This window comes from Adiantum capillus-veneris, chromosome 11, assembly GCF_014529385.1.
Source record: "Adiantum capillus-veneris isolate H3 chromosome 11, ASM1452938v2, whole genome shotgun sequence".
Lineage (NCBI taxonomy): Eukaryota > Viridiplantae > Streptophyta > Polypodiopsida > Polypodiales > Pteridaceae > Adiantum > Adiantum capillus-veneris.
In genome coordinates this window covers 90,136,823-90,142,031 of record NC_140941.1, presented here as the reverse complement: position 1 = coordinate 90,142,031, position 5,209 = coordinate 90,136,823, and the positions used below count along the sequence as shown (strand labels likewise).

Below are 5,209 nucleotides of genomic sequence, written 5' to 3'. Positions count from 1 at the left end.
TTCATTGTCATGATTGACACTTACATTACATGTTAGTTTGGTTTTAAAGTATTGAACGGATATTTTTATTTCACTTACTCGCATGGCTTCACTTCCTCTTGCATTCTATTCTTTTAGAAGGCTAACAGTGAAGCTTTATTTTGCATAATTCTAGTAAGTTCTATACATACACCCACACAATATAAATGAAAAAATATATAATATATATTAATAAATTTTTTTATTTTATATATATATATATATATGTGTGTGTGTGTGTGTGTGTGTGTAAAGTGAGAAGATTCATTCATGGGCTAAATCTTGAGGTTAAGAAGCATGTTAAAACATAGAACCCCAAAATGCATGAGGAAGACACTTAGTGATTGAGTGCAAGCTTATATCCATGGTGATCTAGATGGAAAGATATTGCCTAGCATGCACATGCATGACCCTACAAATGCACATGCATCTCACAATCATAATAAGAAGAATTTTGTGGTAGCCTCACCTCATGTATCCAAAAAGCCCAAGGGGCCTTGCGGCCATTTGTCAATTAATATATAATATATGTTAATGAGTTCTTTTTATGATATACACACACACACACACACATATATATATATATATATGTATGTATGTATGTTTATATATATATATATATATATATATATAAACAAACCATGGTAAAGAGAAGAAAAACCGATGCAATGATGTCAAAACTCACTTTAAAAATCTTAATTTTTTTAAAAAAAGTCTAGTATCTTTGGTTTCTTTCTTTGTGAGGAGGATACTCGATTGCTTATTAAAAGAGACTTTCCCAAACACTTATATAATTCTAGTTAAACTCAATCTAATGATTTTATCACTTTCTTATTGTTTTAGAAAACCATCGTGACCTTTTCACTTGTTTTTAATAGGGAGAGTAAGAACTTGAAATTATAACTCACACACTCGACTTTGTGAGGTGGAGCATCTCAGCCGGATAAGGTTGGCCATTTCATCATATGGACTAGGGAAACAACTTCTAAGGGCAACATGTCACATGAGCTATCAAGGGAGTGTGAACCCAAGACCGTAGACTCAAGAGGCTCTTGCTCTATCAAATGACTTAGCACTCATTGACATTTATTCGGAGAAGTTGTAAAGGAAATTGTGTTTATTTATATGCATGTCTTTTATGGAAGCAAATTATATTAAAAGATATTCATAATGGCTTTAAAAAAATCAAAGGTATTCCCAATTCAAATATTTTCTCAATAACAATAAAAACAATGCATTAGTCTATAGCACGCAACAATGGGCAATGCCGAAGCACGTAGATTTAATATATCAATTGGATGTGAGAAGGATGGATACAAAATTGAGAGAGAGAGAGAGAGAGAGAGAGAGAGAGGACACTTCAAAGAGAAGAAAACGCTAAGGGAAAATAAAGAAGAAGGAACACAAATATACAATGTGAAGTAAACTACCTCTTTATATCGACACAAAATGATTTTTGACTTTCCACCTTCATATGTCTTTTCATTTTTTAAATTCACCCTTCACTTAAGCACTTAATATGTTTTGACAGAGTTTTCATTTTTTCTAGCTTGGGAGACCTAAAGGAAAAAAAAAAACCTAGATTTATTGAAGAAAAAAAACTCAAAAAAGTGACTAGAGCTTTAGGAGACTTTTCTTGTTACTAAGAAGTTCCTTATTGTCAATGCATTTAGAGTCCATAGCAAGGTCATGTCTAAAGAAGGGAGTTTCCAAATGTGTGTACACCCACGTGTAGACAATGCTCGTGAAGGTGTGTAAGGGTTTCATTCGGGTGTTTGCATCTTACATGGGTGCCTTTGCCTAAACCTCTTGTTTTTGCCTTATCTATGGTTGGTATGAATCCAAAAATTACTTTCTAAAGGATAACCTCTTCTCATTTAGCCTTCCACATGTTTCCAACTACTTGGCTCCATTCGCTTGCAATCCACTTTGTGGACCAAATCCTATTGAGGTGATCAATCCAATCCTTCATAGAGCAAAGCTTTTCATAGATTGTTTTACTATTGGGCGAGCTAGACAACGTTTCTCCTAACCAAGCTTTCCAATCCAATGGTGTGGACCAGAGAGGAAGGGTTAGGTTTAAGACTTTTTCAAGTAATCTTCCTATGAGGATCTCCTCTGGATTGAGGGATTACATCACAACTTTTTATATGCTCCAAGGATTGCCAATCCCCTTTCTGATAATCCCAAAAGGAGTCCAAGGTATCAAAGGCCTTGTTGTGGAGATTCTTGGCTATTGCAATCCAATGGTTATTAAGGCGCAAGACTTCCATTATGTCTACCCGTTCCTTTCCAATACATGGTCTCTTCCTTGCACATGAGTGTACCTACATCTTTACAAAAATTTCCAATAAACTTCCTAGTAAATCATTTAATTGAGCCCTTACCCCAATGGGGTGGTGTGGCGGGGGGGGGGGGGGGGGGGGGAGGGAAGTCTGTTTTTTATGTTGAGGTTGGACCATGAGTCACCTTTAGACCTCATGCAGGCTTCCAAAACCATTTCCCTTGCCATACAAGCCCAAATCTCTTTTGAATTGGCAAGCCTATAGGTAGTGCTCCTATCAACACTCTCCACAAGAACATCTTATCTTGTAGGAACAATGCAATTGGCATAAATGTTTAGTTTTTTGCTAGCCACCAATCTGATGATCTACTAGTTTCCACATCTTGTTGCATTCCTAGAATATCCTTGATGGAGGCAGCGGATGACCATCGGATCTCCCGGATAAAGAAGTCCACCAATTTGCACTTGTGGTAGGAAAGCTCCAGTCTTTGAACTTATCTTCCACATTTTGATTGCAGCACATTGAAAGATTATGAATATGGGTTCTATCTCTCTGTGAGTCTCTCTACCTCTCTTCTCTCTCTCTCTCTCTCTCTCTCTCTCTCTCTCTCTCTCTCTCTCTATCTATCTATCTCTATGTATGTATATATATATATATCCCCCCCCCCCTCTCTCTCTCCCTCTCTCTCTCTAAATCAAGGCTTTACACACTTTTTAAATTCCTTAATGCATGCATAAGAAAACTTACAAAAAATTTCTTTTAAGCTGGTTAGTAAGATAAGTCACCCCTATTACCCTCAATTACCAATGCCCAAAGCTAGTTCCATAAGGGGCTATAATTGAAGCTATTCTCGGCAATATTGGATTTGCTAGAGTTCCTAAAACAAACCAATTGAAGCTTAGAAGTGTGATAGTGTCAAAACTAGATCCATTGCATACGAACAACAGAAACTATGCCAGCATATTCAAAGACATACACACCACCATAAACACATCCCCTAAGAGAGGGATGCACGGGTCTTGCACTTCCGAGCGCTAAGCTCCCACACCCTTAGCTCAAGTGGGCACTTAGCTCTTAAAGTTGAGAAAGAGAGAGAGAGAGAGGGAGGGAGATCCAACAACGGTCACTCTCACTCTGACAATCTCACATACGTAAATTTTGTTGAAGCAATGGCCTCCACCACCCTCTCCTCCTCCTTCTGTGGCTAGGCCGTCTTGAAGTAGTAGGAAAGCAAGCTGCTACGCAATGTGGGGGACTTTGAGGCATGCATGCAGATGAAGACTAGCAAGGGCTCCAATAGTAACATTTGGTATGGGCCGCACCACCCCCTCTATCTGGGCCCCCTCTTTGGATCTCCCCCTTCTTAGCTCATAGTAGGTGAATTCCCTAGGGACTACTATTGGCCTATTCGCTGACCTGAGACCTTTGCCAAGGACACAACCCTGGAGGTCATCTCAGGGAGTCACTTAATAATCATGTGACTATCATGTGAAGTAGCAAAAGGGGTTATTGAATTTCATTTTTTCTCACATTTTCACATACATAAGGCTATTATTAAGTGGACATGGTTTTTTTTTACAGATTGAATGGGAAAAGGGTATATTTTATTCATAAAAAAATTACACATAAGGACTTTTAGGAGTAGTCCTTGAACTCACGCGATATGCATGTTGAATACATAATGAGCCCCTCTGAGAGGTCATCCACATGTGCTCGTTCGGCCATGATGGTCACCTTCGGTTGCATCACCGTGGAGCTGCTTGCCAAGAACGACGTCTCATTTATCGAGACCATCTGATTCAAGGCCAGCTCACAGATTTTCAATGATGGAGGGTTGGAGTACCTAGGTAACCCTGGCCTCGTGCACACGCAAAGCATCCTTGCCAATTGGGCATGCCAAGTCATCCTCATGGTAACCGTGGAGGGCTATCAAGTGGCCTAGGTGACATGTCAAACCCCATCTACTCCGGTGGCCAGGTCGACCCCTTTTGCTTGGATGAAGACCCGGAGGCCTTTTCCAAGCTCAAGGTGAAGGAGATCAAGAATGGCCGCCTTGCCATGTTCTCCATGTTCATCTTCTTCATGTAGGCCATTGTCACTTGAATGGGCCCCATCAAAAACCTCTTTGACCACCTTGCTGCCCAGCATCAATAATACCTACACCACCAACTTCACCCCTGGCTCCCTTCCCCTCACTCCCTTTTTCTTATAACATATTTAAGTATTTAATTAATTGACATTGGAAGATATACTGCTCCGAGAGAGAGAGAGAGAGAGAGAGAGAGAGAGAGAGAGAGAGAGAGAGAGAGAGAGAGAGAGAGAGAGAGAGAGAGAATAAAGATTAGCACGCATGACAAGGCAAGCATTTCCATGGTCTTCCACGGTCATTAGTCACAAAACAACACGCCTCCCTATCTTCTATCAACATAGAACTGCAACTGCTTAAATCCACTTTGGACCTCTATAGCAATGTCACTTCTTGAAACCTTTTTCCTCACTCCCAAAGACGTGGCTTCGGCCTAAGCCGTAGGCAAAAATGATAAGCCCTTTGACCCTACAACCATGAATTCCACCCTTAAGGATCATCTTATCGTCGACCCTGATGTGAAAGGGCAACATACAGTTGAAACTTTTGCATTGCATATTTGGAATCATCTCACCATCCTTTAAAAAAAAGCATTTTCTATCTTTCCAATGTCAATGACATTGTAGGCTTCATTGATAATGACTTTGCGTCCCTTGTACACATATGTAGAGTGCGTGGCTTCCAAGGAACACATTCAGGGCCTACAACTAAAATAGAAACAAATTATTGGGCAAGGGTTTGCAAATGGTACTACCCTATTTTTGAAGGCTAACAATGTCACCTTGGCTATGTCAATGAACGGCCTGGATCTGTACACACT

The 5,209-nt window shown here is 39.8% G+C and overlaps 1 pseudogene; it reads left to right on the top strand.

Moving 5' to 3' along the window:
* The first annotated feature begins 3,472 nt into the window (after window positions 1-3,472).
* Window positions 3,473-4,515, top strand: LOC147447631 (chlorophyll a-b binding protein type 1 member F3, chloroplastic pseudogene; annotated as a pseudogene).
* Window positions 4,516-5,209: the final 694 nt, after the last annotated feature.